Here is a 21,991-nt window from a genome sequence, read left to right as displayed (position 1 = left end):
AGCATTGTATTGACTCAAACGGGTACCTAGGGCCTGGTATGCAAGATTAAACAAGTATTTGCTACGACAGAATTTCAAAAAAGGTGTGAGTGACAATAATATTTATTTCAAAATTGATGGAGATAAGTTATTTATTGTTATAATTTATGTCAATGACATATTATTTGAAGGAAATGACAACTTATGTAAAGAGTTTGCTAAATTGATGTAGAAATAATTTGAAATGTTAATGATTGGTGAGCTATCTTTATTTCTTGGATTACAAGTTATTCAATCTGAAAATGGATTTTTTATCTCTCAAAGCAAGTATGAGAAGCAAATGTTGAACAAATTTGGTTTTGATTATTGTAAACCAGTTACAACTCCTTTAACCATTAGATGCAGGCTAAGAAAAGGTGGTGAGTCTTTGGAGGTTAATCAGAAGATGTACAAATCAATGATTCCAGTGGATTGTTAAATTTGACTGTGTCTAGACTAGATGTCATGTAGGATGTTTGTTTGGTGGCTAGGTTTCAAGAAAATTTGAAGGTAACACATGAGTAAGTTGTAAAAATAATTTTTACATATTTGAAAGAAATTATAGATTTTGGACTCTAGTATAAAAAAGGATGGAGATTTCATGTGTTAAAATCATATATAAATGCAAATCGAGCTAGAAGTGTTGATGACCAAAAGAGTACTAGTGATAATGCTTTCTTTTCAGCAGATAGATTGGTCTCTTGGTTCAATAAGAAACAAGATTTAGTTTCTCTATCTACTACTAAAGTAGAATATATTGCAGTAGTATCTTGTTATACTCAATTAATGTGGATGAGAAAAACTCTTATTTAGATATGAAGGTAACATATGATGAAGCAATTCCTATTATGTGTGACAATGCAAGTGAAATAAACCTTTCAAAAAATATGGTTATTCATTCTAAAACAAAACAAATTTCAATCAGATATCACTACTTAAGGGAGACGGTTGTTGAGAAGAAAGTTCGATTGGAATATATTTCTACAAAAAGAACAAGTTGGAAATATTTTCACTAAGGCATTGGCAAAGGATACATTTGAGTTTCTTTAGGAGAAGCTTGGGGTTATTTCCCCTCCTTCTAGCTAGGTGCATTATGGAGTTGCATCTTTCTAGGGGGAGCTTTCATGCCTATTTGTTTTCCTGAATTGATGTTGTGGCTGCTCTCAAGGGGAGAAATGGAGTTTTTATTGGTTCTATGACCTTTTTACTTGATCTAAAAGGTGGAGAGAGAGCAGTTGGGAGAGAAAAATAATTTTGGAGAGAAAGATTAGTTTGGGAGAAAGAGAGAAAGAAAATGTAGTTATTTCTGATAGAGTAGTATTATTTTGTAGACTGGTCAAGTGTTTAGATTGTTCAAGTGTTGTCATCATTGACAAAGTGGGATATATTGGAAGTATGTGTTGTTGTGGTGGTCATTAATGTCAAACTTGTTGTTCTAGATAGTTATTGGTCTAGAAAGTCTACGGTGTATAGATTTCTTATTGTGTTGGCTTTGCAATTGTTTTGGAAATGTTCGGGTCTAGAAAGTGTTGTTGATGTTGTTTGATATAGTTATCCTCTTTGGTTATGATTTTGGTATTATGGATGTGTTAGTTTTGTAGTCCATAAATATATTTGTGTTCTCTAGATGTGGTATATTTCATACCTAGTTGTGATATTCTATGTTAATCCTATCTTTTGGCCCGGATATGATTTGTGGAAGGTGATTTGATGTGTTATGAGTCTCACTGAAGCATGTGGAGAATTGGATAAATATTATTTACATTGGAGAATGTGTTTTTGTTAGATTTTGCAAGAAGCAAGAACCAAGCCAGGATCTGATGTTGGTCGTAGATCATATGCAACTCCAAGCAATAGATGATCAAAGATCACAATAGTTGATTGAAGATAAATCTGATATGAGAGAAAAATAGAGACATAAGATAATTTTGGAGAAGAATCTCACCGATCTATCACTAAACTAGTGAAGGTGAGAGTATAATGCTTTTTATATAGAAAAATAAAAGCATATACATCCAAGAGATGCATTAACTCCCACCTCCATAAAAAGTGGGAGGTTTTACCTACACCCCATAAAGGGGGGAGGTTTTTGCCTACTTGGTAAATGCCAAAACATGTGGTATAACCTCCCTACATGAAAACAAAAAAGGAGTTATAAGATGTGGTACATAAAGATGAAAGAGGGTGAGAAACCCCTGTACCCCATAACCCACTTAGGAAATCAAAAAATAGTGGTTATGAGAGGTGGCACAACAAGCCAAAAGAGGGTGTGAAACTCAACTACCCATGTGAGGTAGAGAGTTACACATGTAGCTAATTTTTTTTTTCCATGTGTTCTCATATAAACCACTCTTAATAACCTAAGCAATCTTATATAATATATGTTTAGGAAAAAAATAAATACCCCCTAACATAAGGAAAATAGAAAACCTACACTAACACCCCCCCTTAAGTGTAGCCTAGGTGGGGGAAAATATGGGTCCCAAAAAATTAAGCCATGTTAGGTACCCATGTACATAGATATCCCCCCTAAAAGAAGAAGCCCACTATAAGAGGAATATCCCCCCCCCCAAAAAAAAAAATAGATAGAGAAATAATGAAGGACTAAGAAGCCCCTCCTGAAGTAAACACCTTTTGCATCCCAAGCAAAGCTCACAAATGAAGAAACTTGCTTTTGGTGAAGGGTTTGGTAAAGATGTCCACAGTCTGCTCCGATGTAGAACAATACTTAAGATCAATGATGTCTTCCTGAATCAACTTTCTTATGTAGTGCATATGTATCTCAATGTGTTTCATCTACTGGTGATGAATTGGATTTCTTAGGATCTGTATAGCACTCTTATTATCATAAAATATGATGGTAGACATTCTGATTGGAATACCAAACTCAATGACAATATTCTAAAGCCAAATAGCCTCAATGGTGGCATTAACTATCCCTCAATACTCAACCTCTATTGATGAAAGAGAAATTGCAGAATGCTTCTTGCTCAACCAACAAACTGAACCAGAACCAGGTTAAAATAAATACCCTGAAGTAGACTTGCAACCGTGAGAATCACTTGCCCAATCTGAATCTATATATCCAACCAAGTCAATATCCACGTCTGTTGCATAATCAATTCTATAATTGTCAGTGCCCTGAATGTAGTGGAGAATCCTCTTAGTTGCTTTCCAATGCAACTCATGTGGCTCCTACATGAATTTAGAGACCATGCCCACAACAAAAAAATGTTGGGTCTCATATGAGTCAAGTAGATGAGACTTCCAAAAAGTTGTTTGTATAAAGTGTCATCAACCAAGGGTGAAGAGAACTTAGCCTCAAGTTTGACCCCTGATAAAAATGGAGTAGGTGTAGGCTTACAATCAACCATGTGAAATCTAGAGAGAATATCAAGTGCATACTTGGGTTGTCCAAGGAAGATACCTAAAGATGACTAAGTGATCTAAATATGCAAAAAGTAATGCAAAAGACCCAAGTCTAACATTAGAAATCTATCATGTAAAGCATTTTTCACTACCTTGATGGTGGATGAGTGACTCCCTATGATCAACAAGTCATCAACATAGAGAACCAAAAATGTGAGAATAGCATTTTGTTGTAGAATGTAGATGTTTGGATCAAAATGGCATCGAGTGAAACCAACTCTCAAAAGGAATGAGTCCATCTTGGCATACCAATCTCGAGGAGTTTGTTTGAGGCCATAGAGAGACTTCCAAAGTCCACACACAAGGGAAGGATTCTGAACAAACCCCTATGGTTTCTCCATGTAGATTTCCTATTGAAGGTCACCATGAATAAATGCAATCTTCACATCCATCTGATGAACTTCCCAATGATGGGCTGCAACTATAGAAAGGACAAGTCAGATGGAATTCATAGTAGCAACTGGAGAAAAATTATCAGAGTAATCAACCCCTAGAACTTGGGAAAAAACTTTTTCTACCAAGTGATCTTTATACTTATCAACAGACCCTTCTGATGCAAATTTTGTTCACTAGATCCACTTTCATCGAACAAGTTTCCTTCCCTTAGGAAGAGGAACTAAATCCCATGTGTGATTCCTTTCCAAGAAATTAAACTCTTCTTGCATTGCAACATCCCACTCGGGAACACTTGAAGCTTCTTGAAAAGACTATGGATCAGAAGCAAAAGCAATGAAGAGATGTGGATGAATTAAACTCTTCTTGCATTGCAACATCCCACTTGGGAACACTTTAAGCTTCTCGAAAAGATTATGGATCACAAGCTGAAGCAATGAAGAGATGTGGAGCCTGCTGAAATTATGACCTTGTTCTTCTAGTATCTGATGGATCACCAAGCCAATCTCTTGCTGACTCAAATGTTTGTCAAGCCCAAAGAGACACTAAGGTTGGAGAGTCTGGGGGAGAATCGTCAACGTCTGAATGATGACTATAAGAAGAATGTAAATCATCATCATCAATAGCGCCATTATAAGTGAAGGAAAAAGATTCCTCATCAAGATTAGGAGGATCAATATCCTCTGAAGTACTGTCATCATGATGCAATGTCTCCAATGTGATAGTGGATGGAGAAGTGGTATGAGAAGAACTAGAAGAACTCTCCTCAAAATAAACACTCCTCTCAATGAACAAATCATGAGTAGAGGGATGGAGAATTATATACCCTTTGACATCATCAAGATACCCAACAAACATATAAGGCTTTCTTTGCGGATCCATAGCCTTGTGTTTCTCTATTGGAATGTGGGCCCATGCAAGAGAACCAAACCTCTGAAGTGCTAAACTGTAGGTTTCCAACTGGTCAAAGTTTTAAAAGGTTACCCCCTTTATAGCATTGTGAGGAGCTTGTTTCTAGATGTAACATGCATAGTTGACGGCCTCTGCCCAATACTAAGGTGCCAAAGACTTGGAGTGAATCATGCAATTGGCCAATCTCCTTCAAGGACCTGTTCTTGTGTTATGCAACACCATTCTACTGAGGAGTGTATGGAATTGTGTTTCATGTTGATACCTTCTGAAGCACAAAATTGTTCAAATTGATTGCTAACATATTCACCCCCATTATCTATGCATAGAATCTTGATGAACTTCCCAGATTGTTTCTCTGCAAAAGCTTTGAAATCTAGAAAATTATCAAAGACTTCAGACTTTTGTTTGAGAAATTAAACCCATGTATATTTGGAAAAGTCATCAATAAATGTCAAGACATATCTAGCCCTACTGAAAGATGGTTGTGGAAATGGTCCTGCCAAGTCATTGTGTACCAACTCCAATAGTTGTGTAGCTCTCCATGCTTTTCCTTTATCATACTTTTCTTTAGGATGCTTGCCAAGAATGCATCCGTAGCAAACTCCATCAGAAAATTGAATAGAAGGCAACCCTAAAACCATGTCCTGTTGACAAAGTTATTGCAAGTAATAGTGGTTCAAATGGCGAAACCGTTGATGCCACAAACAACTCACCTCATCTACATGAGTGACTAAAATTGTTGAAGGAGAGTCAGGAACAAAGTGATAATTTGATATAATATAGAATGGTGATCTACTTTTCCCACAACAATAGTAGAACCATTATGCATATCACTAATTACCACTATATCTGGTGTGAACTCAACTCTCTTGTCAGAACCAGTGCAAGTGATTTGATAAATAGATAGGAGATTAGTTGATAAAGATAGAACACAAAGTACATCTTAAAATGTTCATTCGCCCACATCAACAGACCCTCTCCCGTGCACTTTAACAAGAGTGTCATCACCCATTAGTATGGTAAGCATAGAACCTAGATCTAAATATGTGAAATAATCTTTTGAAGAAGCCATGTGGTGCAAAGCACCCAAGTCAATTATCCAAGAATTGGGTTGTGAAGCAACAACAAGTAGGGCCTTACCCTTTCCTTTCCCCTTACTCTTATATGTGTCCTTTGAAGATCCTTCTAATGAGCTTTGTTTGATTGATTCAGACACCTTGATATTATTCTTTTCAAGAAGATGTGAAAGGTGATCAATTTGTTTCTTTAAACACTTATGTTCATCATGACCATGCCTCTTACAATAAGAACACTTGAAGAGGTTTTATTATTTTCTTTTGAAGTAGCAGATTTTCTTATCTTTCTTCTTCTCTCCTTGGTTCTTTTGTTTCTTATCTTACTTACTAGATCCTTTATGTTCTTTTGTGCCTTGATTTACGGCTAAGATGTGTGACTTAGAGGGTTTTATTTTACCCATTTGAACCAATTTGTCTTGCTCCCTAGCAAGTTCTATAGCAAATACATCTAGAAAAGGCATTTTGAATGTGGTACCTAGGGCACATTTTGTAGCATAGAATGTAGAAAAAAACACTGAATAGTTTGGACCAAGCTTAGAAATAATATTCCAGATCAATTACTTATCATCTTTCTTTGTTCCACATTATTCCAGTTGTAATCTCAAGACTTAAGTTTTGTGAAGAAGTTTTGTATAGTGTCAAAATTGGTTGGATTCAACCCTATGAGTTCATTCTCCAACTGATGACCTCTTAGCTCATCCTTCTTACCAAAGAGATTTTCCAAAGTTGTCCACACTGCATTTGGTGTAGTGACAGATTCAATGTGAAAAAGATGGTCAGGAGAGACTGACATACATAGAGTACCGAAAGCTTCATCACATTTATTAAACCATTTAATCTTTTCTGCAGCATCTCGAGGTTCGGTTTCAAGCCCCATAGTAACATGATGATATCCATGTCTTTTTAGATATATTTGTAGACACCTAAAATTAATTAAATTAATATTTAATTAATTTAAGTCTTTCTACATAATTTATTTAATTATGTTTATCCTTATTCCTCTTAAAATTTAATTAATTTTGTCACTATAGCCCAATAATTAATTTATCAATAAATTAATTATTTATCCGTTCTTGTAAAGCCATCTCAATCATTATTTCTTCTAAATCCCACTTAGTTAATTAATTTCAATTAATTTACCTAACTAGGTGATTCCTACAAATCACTTTCTATAATCTTCATTTAGCCTAATTAATTCTTACTTAATCATACTTATCATTATTCTCCAATTTTATATTCCTCCACTCATTCTCTCTCCTCATGTCACATCCTCCTAACTTTATAACTTGCACTATAATCCCTCATTAAGCCACCTAATCAATCTCCTTAATCATTTGCACATCCCTAATCAACTTGATCCTTTCAAACAAATTCAAATTATTTGAATCTCCCCATGCATCCTCTTCCCAAGGACTTTTTAATTCCTTTTCTCATTTAGTCTTCCCACACATCCTCTTATTTTGAGAATTTTTAATTCCCTTGTCCTCTCCCAAGGAATTTTAAATTCCTTTTTATTCCGCCAAGGTACTTGAGGAGCTCTTCCCCATGTACCTTGAGAGGTGTGAAGACAAGAAATGCCTTTATGGAATATCTCTTGAATCCCACACCTTGTCCTCTCAATCCTCTCCTCCATTTCAAATCAATCTTGGCCCTCCATTTTGGCCTCCTCCAATCTATAAATTGGAGTTTCCTCTCCTCACAAATCGTCCACTTTTCATCTAATCTTATGTTGTCCATTTGAGATCCAAAATCATCCATGATATCATCATAATGCCCAAATATTCCCTCATCTAAGTCAAATCCCTCTTATCCATCATCATCATTCAAGTCTAATCCAAATCCAATCTTCTTGTGTAGTGGAGAGAAATCCACAATCCACCATCAAAGGAGAAAATAAAGTAGAGCAACAAGGGTTCCTCTAGTTCATCAAGCTCAATTGGAGGAAGAGTAGAAGCTAAGGTAGAATGGTTTATTTTTGTATTTGAATGCATTATTTTTTGTTTTATTTGGTTTATACACTAACCATTATGCTTTAGATTTTCCTCTCTTTAATATTATCATCTTAGATTTCCACTCAAAATAATTATATGGTGTTAAAAGGGGAACTCTAGATGCATCCATGATAATAGAAAATAAGATTGCAAAGAATCAAGAAGAGTGAAAGAAAGAAGACACGAAACACCCCCCTTTCCACTAGTCTCAAAAATCACCCCCCCCCCCTCAAATATTACAAGGTTGGCACTTTATAATTAGTGTGTTTACAACGCCTTTTATCAGATTACAATGCTTTTAAGGCTCCAATGCCCAAAAATAGAACTTTTCAATACAAATAATTTTGATACAAGATTTTTTAAAAATTAGCCTTATAGATGCTCAATGAATCTCAATACCTTTCAATATCTGATGAAAAAAGGAAGAATATTTCAATGAGACTTGCAATAATGGAAATTTCTTATTTGCGACTTTCCATCAGGTACTCGTTTGCAAAAATCCGACACCCAAGGCAAAAGTTATTCAACTTTTAAGAGAGGTTGATGAATTTGCTTGCTAGAAAAATGGCTCATGCCTTGTTCAAACTCGATTTCTGCAAAAAACTATTAATTTTTTGAGAACAAAATGAAAAACCCAGAATTTGTTTGATGCTAGAAAGAAAACCCAGATATCATTTTCCTTGATAATGAGAAGAAGTTATAACATTAAAGCCAAAATGAAAATAGCTCCAATAAAAATATTTCACTCTGGTTTTTTTACTATGTCCTCCAAACTCTGATTTTGGTGAAACAAAAGTCACTTTTGACTTTCTCAAGCCTTCTGGACAATCTGGAAATTACCAAAAAACTACAATCACCTAGATCTCACAAGAACACATATATAAAACCATATTTAACTAGAAGCTTATTTTCCTTTAAACTATTATGATTCTCCAGGTCACACAAGAATGCAAGAGAAGAGCATATTTGGTTTTTAAGAAAAATATTAGCTATCTAATAGTCTCAAATCTCTCAAATAAATAAATAAAATAATGAGCTATACCAGACAACACGACTCTGATAACATGTTAGATTCTATGAGAACTGAGAACCGAGCCAGGATCTGATGTCAGTCATAGATCATATGCAACTCCAAGCAACAGATGATCGAAGATCAAAATAGCTGATTGAAGATAAATCTGACATGAGAGAAAAATAGAGACAAAAGAGAATTTTGGAGAAGATTTTCACCGAGCTAGCACTGAACTAGTGAAGGTGAGAGTATAATACTTATTATATAGAAAAATAAAAGCATATACATCCAAGAGGTGCATTAACTCCCACCTCCATAAAAAGTGGGAGGTTTTACCTACTACCCCATAAAAGGTGGGAGGTTTTTACCTACTTGGTAAATACCAAAACATGTGGAATAACCTCCTTAAATGCAAACAAAAAAGGAGTTATAAGAGGTGGCACATAAAGCCGAAAGAGGGTGAGAAACCCAACTACCCCATAACCCACTTAGGAAATGAAAAAATAGTGGTTATGAGAGGTGGCACAACAAGTGAAAAGAGGGTGTGTAACTCAACTACCCATGTGAGGTGGAGAGTTACACATGTAGTTGAAGTATTTCACCACGTTTCCTCATATAAACCACTCCTAATAACCTAAGAAAGCTTAAATAATATATGTGGAGGAAAAAAAAAAATACCCCCTAACATAAGGAAAATAAAAAACCTACACTAACATTTTTGGCCCGTTAATTGTCTATATAGATACGCTGCGTGTTGGTATGTTGAAGATTATGTTTTGGTGATTGCAGATCGATGGATTTGTCTTAGAGATATTTTTTGGTCCCCTCTTTCTCCTGAAGTGGATCAATGTGTGTGTTTTTGGTTCAGAAGGTGTATTTTGGTTCAATCCGACTTGATTCAAGTTTGATGATCTATCTTGTATATAAAGAATGTATGTGGTTGATCTGGTGAGTGTGTGAAAAAGACAAAGCGAGAGGAAGTATGTGATGTGAAGATAGTCAACGAAATCCAATGAAGAGAAGAGAAGGAGAGTTGTGTTTGAATGATATGCAAGTTGTTTGAGATTGTGGAAGAAGTATGAGAGTTTTGATATATGAGGTCTAAGTTGTGTATGTTTATGTTGGTTGCTTGATGCAAAGTTCAATGACAACTTCATGATTAGGAGATCCTTCCTTTCAAATCATTCTTGTATCTTTCCCTATTATGGTTAGCGTTAGGTTTGCAAGTCATTTATATATCTTTCCCCAAGAGTAGTTAGCCTTGGTTTGCAATTCCAGAGCAATGAGCTCTTTTCATTATAATTTGATATACATAGTGGATATATTTTGTGGGCAAGTGCTCATTGTGGTTTTTCCTTGTTTGGATTTTCCATATATAAATCTTGGCATTCATGTGTTGGATATGTGTTGCATTAATTTTCTTGTATATTGATCCCCCCCCTCTCAGTCCTACCTTGGGTTCAACAAAACCACCATAAGATAGAAGTATTAGTTTTTTTCAAATGAATGCATATATTATTTTTAATCATTTAAGGATAACTATAAGTATCAAAATTCATGATACTTCTAATTGGAAAATAAATATGTGAAGGTAATATTTTCTCATAGAATGAGTAAGACATGAATTTTATAAATCAACATTTTCTCCTCCATTATTTGACAATTATTTAAAAATATTTTTTTTCTTGTTCAATACTTTGTCACTTGTAGAGCATTTGTATTTCATGAAGATTTTATTTTTATCCTTATAGGATATTATTTTTACCTTGTTTATTGCATATACATTTGATAGTCATTGACAAAGTTTTGTTTGTTTCTTCTTTATTGAGATTGTGGGTAAATCCTTGATTTTGGTTTTCCTACCACATTTCCTTATTTTTCCTCCTAGCATATTCCTTGTCACATCTGATGCAAAGAATGATATAAAATAGAAAATATTTTTTAAAATTTTAATTTTTTTTAATTTAAATTAAAAAATAAGAGATATGCTAGCATAGACCTACATAAGGTACTTGCATTGGCACATTGACAAAATGGAGAAGATTGTTGGCAACAATATTTCAACACATATGTAAAAATTCTAACAAAGCTTCCCCTTATCGATCACCTAAATATTTTTATTAGACTTTATCAATGGTAGAAGAATATTTCAAGGGAATATTATTAGATTTTGATATTGAGGGAATATTTTGGTAGGCTACCTTGTATGATCATGACATCAAGGTGATGTAAACAAGTCAAGCCCTATCCCCCCCCCCCCCTCTCCATTGGATTTTTGTATTTTGCAAGTCAACTTCACAAGCTTATAACTCAATCATCCAACTTCTTTTCCAAGATTTTTTTGTGCATTGGGGTAGTGATTCTCATTTTGGTAACTTCTAGAGCTCCATTCTTTTCACTGGCATCTTTTGGTGTTATTTTTCTAAAATTATATAATTCTTCATTTACTTTCTTATGGCGTGATTAGATTGATCTCATTTTGTGTGAAAATTGTACCTTGTATTTGTGGCTAAATTTGGCATATATAAGCACTAAGATCAAGAATAGTTTGCTATATTTGGCATCTAGTGTTTCAGGTTTGGGCAGAATTAGTTGTTGATGTGTTTTCATTGATGTTAACATGCTTTGGTTGTCATTAGTGACTAGATGGTAGAGTTGATGTTAAGTTTCATGTGTAGTTGTTCTATGAGATTTGCTCCACGTTTCTTCTATATTGTACATCTATTCTTGTGGTTTGGATATGCTATTAAGAAGTGTTTAGAGATGCTACATTCAAGATTTGGTACCCCAGATTGTTGTGCTAAGAAATTTGTGTTCACCAATGTGTGGTGATGTTTGACAATGTTCCCATTTGATCGCATTTATAAGCTTTATGGTTTTTGGTGTTGCAGTTTTAGAGATAAGTTGGTAATGACCTTAGCTTCATTCTATTTATTTGGCACGAGTTCTTGGGCTTTGAAGGCATGGTTTCAAAGTTCGTTGGTGTTTACTCTAGGTTTGGCTAACCTCGGGTGTTTACACTTCACATTATTTCTCTGATGATTATGGATCGTTGAACAACGTGTATGATGTTTATTATGGTCTTAGTTAAGATGTGTTGTGGTCTTTTTAACATTATTTTCCACTACGGGAATGTTTAGTGCTGACTTGATTTGAATTGTGTTTAGTTAAGATGTTTAGCCAACCTTGGGAAATTTTGTATATGTTAGGATGATATAAATAAAAGAATTTATTGATGATGGTGTGTGGTGTGTGTGAAATGCATAATGGAAAATAAGTGAGTCATGGCATATGTATATGCGATGAACATATATGAAAGATGATATATCTCCTTGATTGTTTGAGTTGGCGATAAGTGTTGTTTGAGTTGGTGAAAAGTGTTGAGCAGTGTGGAATTTCATGTGTTAGCTATTGGAAGTAGTGAGCCAAAGGTAGCTACAGATCTTATGGTTGCAGAGGTGTATCGGTGGTGGATTCTTTCTCTTTTATTCTTCTCCATTTGGGCAGTGAGCCCTTCGACACTCAGCCTTTCTTTCTTTCTTTTGAGAAGTGAGCCCTTTGGCAGTGAGCATTTGTTTGTAAAAATTGATTTAATTTGTGTCATCCTAACAAGTGTTCATATATTGAAAATAACATTCTCTGTGTTTTTTCTCTTAACAAGGGTTTCCACATCAGATCTAGTGTGTCATTGTGTATGATGTGTTCTACCCTTCATGTTCATATCTTTCTGTGAATTAAGTGATAATGTTAAGTTGTTGTAGATATGATTTAAGGAAAATATTTTAGAGTTGTATGAACAACTGATTGATCCCTCCTCTCAGTTGTCTTGTGAGTAAGAATATTCAACAATTGGTATCAAAGATTTGGTTCCTTGGAAGGGCATAATTGCTTGAGGAGATCGTGATGGTGCACAAACTGACAATCCCTATCTTTGATGGCTTCAACTATTCTTTTTGGAAATTGAAGATGCAAGGTTACCTGATTTCTCTTTGTTATGAAGTTTAGAAGGTTGTTATACAAAATTACATAGAACCGTCAACAGAGGTGAACACTCCAGATGAGATCAAGGAATTTGAAGATAATGAAATGGCAAGGTTTTCTATCTTTCGTACTCTTTCTAAGACTGAATTAACAAAAGTTGTAACTTTGGAATTTTCTCATGATGTTTGGAATAAATTAAAAAAGACTTATGAAGGAGATGATATAGTCAAGCAAGCTAAGTTGCAGAATGCTAAAACTATATATGAATTCTTGGAGATGGAAGAAGACAATATAACTAGCTACATACAAAAGAAAGATGATCTTGTAAATGAGATTAGAGGCCTTGGTGGAAGATGAAGTTGTGAAAAAGGTACTCTGAACTCTTACTAAACTCTACAGAACTAAGGTTTTAATAATAGAAGAATCAAAAAATTAAAATAAGTATACTATAGAATACTTGCATGGGTCATTACTTGCTTTTGAGATGATAGAATTTGGATTTACTAGTGCAAGGACAAAAATTACATTTAAGGCTACTAAATAAGAGAAAGATGAGAAATTTGATGAGATTGACGTAAAATTTGTGAGATGAATGAAGAAATGAACCAAAAAGTAAAAACGTAATTTTCCCTTTAAATGTTTTAGTTGTGGAAAGATAGGCCATTATGCTTCTAGATGTCTTGACAAAATTGCAAATATAAAAAAAATAAGGAAATCAAAAGAAAGTTTAATAGGACGGCTTATTATGTTAAAGAAGATGCAAATATTTCTAATTAAATGAATATAATTATGAAGAAGATAGTGAATGTTTGTTCTTGGTGGTAAAGAAAGAATCTTATTCTGCTAACCCTGGCAAAATTGTGAAGGAAAAATCTTCGGAAGATGTTACTAAAATAGGACCAAATGTTGTATCTTCTTTTCATGCTAGAAGAGATCAAGATGAATAGATTATTAATAATGGATGTTCTAATCATATGATTGGTGACAAGACTATGTTTGTAAATCTTGAAAAATATGATGGAGGTGTTGTTAGATTCAAAGATGATCAAACGACTAATATAGTTGGAATTGGTTCTATCAGTTTTAATGGAAAACATAATACTGACAATATATTTTATGTTAAAGGATTAAATCATAATATTTTGAGTGTTGGTCAAATGTGTTGGTGCAGTCACGGTTAGGAGGAAGTCCTCAAAGAGGACAATCCGAACCGTGCAGCAAATGAAATACAAAATAAATAATTCAATGTGATGGAGGAAATGCATAATCAAACTTATATTATATCAAAGAATTAAAATACAATTGCCTAACAACATGCGAGCTTACAAGATTCGGCACATAGGCCCGATTACAAACATGCCCAAATATAGTATCCGAGCTCAAGCAACAATGTGAGCCAACTCTGAACCTCCTCGCCTTCATATTGATCTTCTATATATGTCCTACTTGTGTCTAACTGCTTGATTACATTGATTTATATTATATTATTGTTGGCTTGATGATGATTGTAATGAATGAATTCATATGTTGTCATTGATGGAGCATGTATACACACACATATATTCACATTGTCTACCGGTATTACTTCTAAAGTTACTTGTATTGCGATTAGTATTGGAAGTTTAGTTTATGATGGTTTAGAAAGTGTTAACCAGTACATGTAGACAACTAGTATATGTAGGAAATAACTTGACACCAACTTGAAGATTCAACAGAGACCATCAAAGAAGCAATGGAGGACAATTGATTTACATGTTGAAATGGTTAACTCGAACTAGTATCGGTGTTCCAACCAGTAATCATTGATTGTGTGATGAGTTATCACCAGTCATGATGAATTACCCTAACCAAAAAAATTTGGTGGTAATTTGTGATGAGTTATGGTTGATTGTCCAGATACACTGCACCTAGGAAATTGTGATATAATTTCTAAAGCCGACATGAAGTCTAAATGTCTATATAATGAAATTATGATGAACTATTTTAAGGACATGATATGAGATGATATGATGCAAGATAGAAGTGTTAAGTTATTGAAGGCATTGTAGAATATGTTGGTGATGTAGTTTTGAGTGTGTAGAAGAGGATCTATTCAAGCAAGTTGTGCTACATCTAGATCACACCACTTGTTGTTTTCTTATCACTACAACAGCCAAATCCTCTAACCGAGTAAGCTCTAACAAGCTTCATTGTACATATCCTTTAACAAGGTGATCCATTAGTTTGGATTCTAAAATCCTCTACTGAGGTTACTCCTAACAGGGTACTACCTTTAACAGGGTATAGCTCCTAGAAAATCTTTGGGATCTTTAATAGGATTCACTCCTAGCAGAGCACTTTTGTAGACCTTAACCAGTTAGTTACCTATTAATGCAGATAGTTAACTTGTGAGTCCCATCTCACCGTAGTTTTTTCCATTTGAGTTTTCCACGTATAAATAGTTGTGTTATGGTGGATGTTTTACTTATTGCGGATGCTTTAATATCATTTTAGATTGCATGCATAGTGTTGAGTAAACTTATTAAGTATTACTAACGGTCAGTGTTTAAAGTAGTATTGTTTTTGTTGTCACTGATTCACCCCCCCCCCCCCCCCCCCCCTCTCAGTGCTTTATAAGTATATCAATTGGTATTAGAGCCTAACTTATTTAAGGCTTAATCACTTGGAAGGAAACCCTAAATCCACCATGGGGTATATGAGCTACTTTGAGATAGCTAGAGTGCTTGAAGCTACCAAGGAAGAGCTTGAAACCCTAAGGGTCAGATTTAAAGCTTCACAAGTCAAAAGGAGAGAGTTGATTGAACAACTATTGGAAATATCTGATAATAGTTCTTTAGATGAATCTAGCATTGATGCATTAGTTGAAGAAGTTGAAAAACTGAACGGTGAAAAGCTAAATATGAGAAGAGAGTTAGAAGCCCTAACTATTCGCATGAGTCAAGAATTGGAAGCTAGGAGGGCAGTTGAAGATCTTGTCAAAGAAAGAGATCATGGTATTGCTAAAATCAAACAAGAAAATGCAACTTTGCATGACTATTGGCATGCAGAAAAATAAGAAAAAGAGGCTTTGCAGCTAGATCTTGAAATGGCATCATCCCTAAGAGAGACTCTTACAAAACACAATGAAGATCTTACGAGAGAGTTCACTGAGGCTAATGGAAAGTTGGAAAAGTTCAACAAAAGTTATACCATGCTGGATGAGCAGATGCAATCACAAAGGATGAAAGGTGATACCTCTAGACTAGGCTTTGACACATTTGAGAAAGGAGCGTCTTTTGGTACAAAGAGCAACATTCACAAGGACAAAATTGCTCCTAAGGCTAACAAGCCTATCGGTAAGAAAGTCTTTAAACATGTTTGCTTTGTTTGTCATAAACCTGGACATACTGCAAATGTGTGTAGAAACAGGCCGAATGGGAATACAAGCTAAAATGCAAATACTAGGTATGTATCTAAGAGATTTCAAAGTCATTGTTTTACATGCAAAATGTATGGACATAGATCAGTTGAATGCAGAAATGCAGCAAATAATCCAGTACCTCACATGAATCAAAGACCTAATTATAACTAGAGGAGAACCTATGACAACCGGGGTAACATGAACTGGAAGAGACCCTATGTCAACTAGTTTAGTCCATTTGAGATGGAAAAGGTAACTAATGTCATTTGCACCATTTGTAATAATTATGGTCAAGTGGCTATGAATTGTAGGAGAATAGGAAGAGGCAATGCAGGACCCTGGAGATCATCTGGAATGGCCTGCTATCATTGTCATAAATCGAGACACATGGTGAAGTTCTGTAGATCTAGAAAGAACAAACCAGTTAATCATTCTGAAGATCAGAAAGGTAAGCAGAAGGTAAATGTTGAGGAAACCAAAGAAGAGATGAACCAAATATGAAAAAATAAGAGTGATGATATACCTATAGAAGAACCTAATCCTTCACCCAGTGTGGAGAATCCTACACTAGTGAATTGAGCCTTTCAATGGGGCTAAGGGGAGTATAGCGGTAAATCTACTTCCGGACCCCTTGAAAGATGAGTGGTAAGAGAGCTTGCATTTTTGAGTTGTTATGTGTGAAATCTTGATATCTTTTTTCAATCGGTTTTTTGAAAGTTTATCAACTGATTTTACACCTGTTAATATTGTATGCATCATTAAGCGGTGTATTAGGGTTTGTAACCCTAGCAGTCGAGCATTTAATGCAGTAGGTAAAAAAAAAAGGATAAAAGCAAGTTTTACTATGTTATTTTTTCCCCAAATGCATTCAAAAGAGAATTCTTGAGCACTTGCAAAGCGAAGAGATATTTTCTAGCTAGTCTTAGACGAATTTCTGTCGTGAACTATGTGATTGAAGATGATTCAAAGATTAGTGAAGGTGGAACTGGTGTGCATTTGAGTAATTAACCGATAACCGAGGCAACACACAAGAATTAAGGTATTTCTTTGTAAATCCCTTTTTGAATCAATTTTATCTGAATGGCTTCATCAACTAAGCAAGTAGAGAGGCTAATGATCACATAAGAACCTATCGAGGTTGTGGAATCAGAACGAATAGTGTCTTACAATGCTTTATCTCAAGTTCTTGACAGTATCATTGTAAAAGGTGATTTGTCTAGCTATATTGATTGTAAAATCAAAGATTTAGGTTCATTATCAGTTTAATCTCAATTGAAATCCCTTTGTGATAAGAGTGAAAAGATCCAACCCAAGTATATCAAGGTTTATGAGAAGGGTTTTCATAATGCAGCTTATTTTCTCGAGGATTTTGAAGAGGAACACATAAGAATCATTCTAAGTCATGTTCATGGTGAAAACATGTATCTGGAAAGGACACACACTATAACCAAGGAAGCTATCCAAGTTGTGACTAGTTTTTGGTCAACCAGTGAAGTTCCCAAGCTGAGGCAAATTTCTAAAGAGACTGTAGCCACTTTAACCTCATCTACCTCTGGTGGGCGTGCATTTTCTATTAATAACATTAAGGACCTAGCGGTTAAACTGGCTACTATGGTTATAGGCTACAGGATATTCTATTCCAGCAGAATGAATAGTGTGCCATCTATAGCAGTGCATACAGCCTATAAAATGATTGCTAAGAACGCAGATTATGACCTATGTGAAGCCATAAGGAGTCAATTGATATTGAATCTACAGTCAATTAAGAAGGACAATAGTTAGAAATTTAAATTTGGTCAGTTATTGATTGGTTTATTCTTTTACTTTCAGAATTTCCTACCGGAAATTGGTGAAATTGAATGGTCTAAAGACCTACCTGTAACTGCTCAAATCAAGAACAACATTAAGGTTATTAAGAACACTTTCTCTACTACAATGAACAAGTACTTCAATGAATTTAAGAAGAAAATGAGTGTGAGGGTAAGGCTACCTGAGGATGTGGTAAAAAACTTTGCTAAGAACATCATTTTCACAGTCACCATTGTTTTTTGTCTGATGGAAGCTATTGAACCAAGAGAAGATGAAATGGAAGATATGAGCTATGAAGTCAGTTATGACTTATTGATTGGTTATGCCAATACCCTGTTGGCATCTCCAGTGAACAGGAAGAAGAAAAGATTGGATGTTGTTGACGAAAAAACTACAAAAGCTGAAACCAGTAGTGCTCAACCCAGTAATATTAAAGGAAAGAAGAAGGTTGAGAAAGCACCTTCAACATATTTTGTACCTACTAATACAAGAGTGACATGAAGTGTCTAAGTAAAAAAGGAACAAGTACCCAAAGTAACTGCTACGAAGCATACTGCAACAAAGAAAAGAGGTCGTCAACAGATTCTTCAAGCAGAATTTGATGATACTGAAATGGAGGAGGAACCCAAGAAAATGAAAGCAACTGGTAAAGCAGCTGAACCAGTAAAAGAAGTGCCAAAGGCAAGTATTCCTAATAATGTCTTATCTTACAAACCTATGACTTATTTTGAGAAGACATTGAAAACATTAGGAAGGAATAGATTTGATAATGTCAAGAAATGTTTTGATTCATTTGATGAAGACCAAAAGGAACAAATTGTTCAATAGGTAATCAACTATTTATGTCAATATAATCGATTACCTTAGGACTTTAAAGATGTTATTTTTTATTGTTTGTACTCTATTCTTGCAAATAAGTGGCAAATTGTTGTTGATAAAGATCAAGATATTATTGATAATGTATTTATTCAATATTTTCCTGAATTATCTAGAGATGAATTAGTTGTCTTACTTGATAATTACAAAGGATAGTTTATCTCTAAGGCAATAAGATTGAAGTTACTAAATGGGAAAACTCAATCTGTTGAAGTTGAGACTCATCAAATAGCTCGAAACGTTCAATGGATGCATAAGCGTTCAAAGTCTTATAATGATGAGCAAACATAGCTTAAAGTACGACCAGCAATAGATGAGGAAGAAATAGTACAAGCTGATATTGTCTATCCTATCAAGAAGAAGGATGACACTACTTCCCAACCAGTGTTCTTTGTTGATGAAATACAGGATACCATTGATCTATCTGGGAACATTATTGAACCAGATATGCAGCCACCGGTAAATACTAATTCACAGGTTAATGTAGTGGATATACCGGTAACTCGGCCAAGTGTGGATATTCTACCCCCACTGGTAAATGATCAACCAGTGAAATCACAACTCCCACCGGTTTCATGGGCTACCCAAGTGAAACCTGTAGAAAGAGTTGCTGAGAAGTCCTTTGAAAATGAAAAGGACAAATAATAAGAGGGAGAGAAAACGGAGAAGGAGAAATCTATTGAACCAGAAAAGGCATTAGTCAAGCAACAAAATGATGCTGATGATGACTTATTTGGCATCAAAGGGCCTATAGATGTTGACAACATGAGCACAAAAGAAGAGGCTTAAGGAACAGAAGAAGGAAGCAGAAACCATCCAAACTATTGTGAAGATTTTGTCAAGTCTTCTACCGAAGACTTCTATAGGGAATTTGTCAACTCCTATTGATAAGCTTGGACAATTGGTTGTTGATACTTTTGACCAACTCAAGTCCCTTGAGAAAGCAGCTCAAACTATGGCTGAGAAAAACTAAAGGAAGAAAAGAGGAGAACAGATAATGAAAGATATTGATAAAGGGAAAATTTCTTTATCCCTTAATAAAGATCTTTTGAGAAAAGCTATTGAGTCGGGAGGTAGAATTCTAGCCTACACATCTAATGTTTCATTTTTATATGCTGATATAGTTAAGAAGCGAACAGAGACAAAACTGGAACTGGCAAAGATATGTAATTCCTACATACCTTTACAGGACTCATTCTTAGCTTTTGGTAAATCTATGTATGATTTGCAAAGTTGGTTAGATGTCTATGATTATGAATAGGCCAAGAGACTCTGATCCTTGAAAGAACTAAAGAACTGGTTAAGACCTAAAGTGGACATCTTATGAGTATACAAGGATGCAGAAGTGGTTTTGGTGACTCCAAAGATGAGTACAATTGATGCAATGGAAGAATTTTCTGCACAGATCATGACAACCATTGAGATTTCTGAGACTTTACTGGAAACATGGGAAAATAATTTTTCTCAAATGAATATTACCTTCAGTGACATTTTCTTGCAAATTGAATTGAACACTCCTTAATACAGACTTTAAAGTTTTTGTATATGTAAACATTTGATGCAAATTTTTCTATATATATACATGTGTGTGTGTGTGTGTATTTTACTTTTCAATTTGGCATTGTTGTCAAAGGGGGAGTAGAAATATGTATGTGTTGTGAAAATTTTGTATGTATTCTTAAGGGGGAGTAGAAATATATGTGTACAATTTTTGTAAGAACACTTAATTTTAAAGTTGTAAAATTTTGTAAGTGTTGCCATCAATGCCAAAGGGGGAGATTGTTGGCTTGATGATGATTGTAATGAATGACTTCATATGTTGTCATTTATGGAATATGTATACACACATATATGTTCACATTGTCTACCGGTATTACTTCTAAAGTTACTTGTATTGCAACCGGTATTGGAAGTTTAGTTTATGATGGTTTAGAGAGTGTCAACTGGTACATGTAGACAACCGGTATATGTAGGGAATAACTTGACACCAACTTGAAGATTCAACGGAGACCATCAAAGAAGCAATGGAGGACAATTGGTTTACATGATGAAATGGTTAACTCTAACTGGTATCAGTGTTCCAAATGGTATTCATTGATTGTGTGATGAGTTATCACCAGTCGTGATGAGTTACCCTAACCAAAAAAAATTGGCGGTAATTTGTTATGAGTTATGGTTGATTGTCCAGATACACTTCACCTAGGAAATTTTGATATAATTTCTAAAGCCGAGATGAAATCTAAATGTCTATATAATGACATTATGATTAACTATTTTAAGGTCATGATATGAGATGATATGATGCGAGATAGAAGTGTTAAGTTATTGAAGGCATTGCAGAATATGTTGGTGATGCAATTTTGAGTGCACAGAAAAGGATCTATTCAAGAAAGTTGTGCTACTTCTAGATCACACCACCTATTGTTTTCTAATCACTACAATAGTCAAATCTCCTAACTGGGTAAGCTCTAACAAGCTTCATTGTACAAATCCTTTAACAAGGTGACCCATTAGTTTGGATTCTGAAATCCTCTACTAAGGTTACTCCTAATAGGGTACTACCTTTAACAGGGTATAGCTCCTAACAGTGCTTTGGGATATTTAACAGGATTCACTCCTAGCATAGCACTTTTGTAGACCTTAATCGGTTAGTTACCTATTACTGCAGATAGTTAACTTGTTAGTCCCATCTCACCGTGGTTTTTCCCATTTGGTTTTTCCACGTATAAACACTTGTGTTATGATGGATGTTTTACTTATTATGGGTGCTTTAATATCATTTTGGATTGTATGCATAGTGTTGAGTAAACTTATTAAGTATATCTATCGGTCAGTGTTTAAAGTAGTGTTGTTTTTGTTGTCACTGATTCACCTCCCCCTCCCAGTGCTTTATAAGTCTATCAATTCATAGCTCAAGAATGATTTGCATCAGCCCAAGATGAGAACAATTACCGATGAAGAAGATGTAATATGTAAAACAACAAGGTTGGCCTCCGCCAAAGGAAGCCCTCCAAAAACAACATAGAAAGATGTGCTAACACAAAGGAAGGTCGTCCACAAGCCAAGGAATGTTGGGAGAAATGAAATTAGGCTC

The sequence above is a fragment of the Cryptomeria japonica genome, chromosome 2, assembly GCF_030272615.1.
Source record: "Cryptomeria japonica chromosome 2, Sugi_1.0, whole genome shotgun sequence".
NCBI lineage: Eukaryota > Viridiplantae > Streptophyta > Pinopsida > Cupressales > Cupressaceae > Cryptomeria > Cryptomeria japonica.
Note: the sequence above shows the minus strand (reverse complement) of the source record.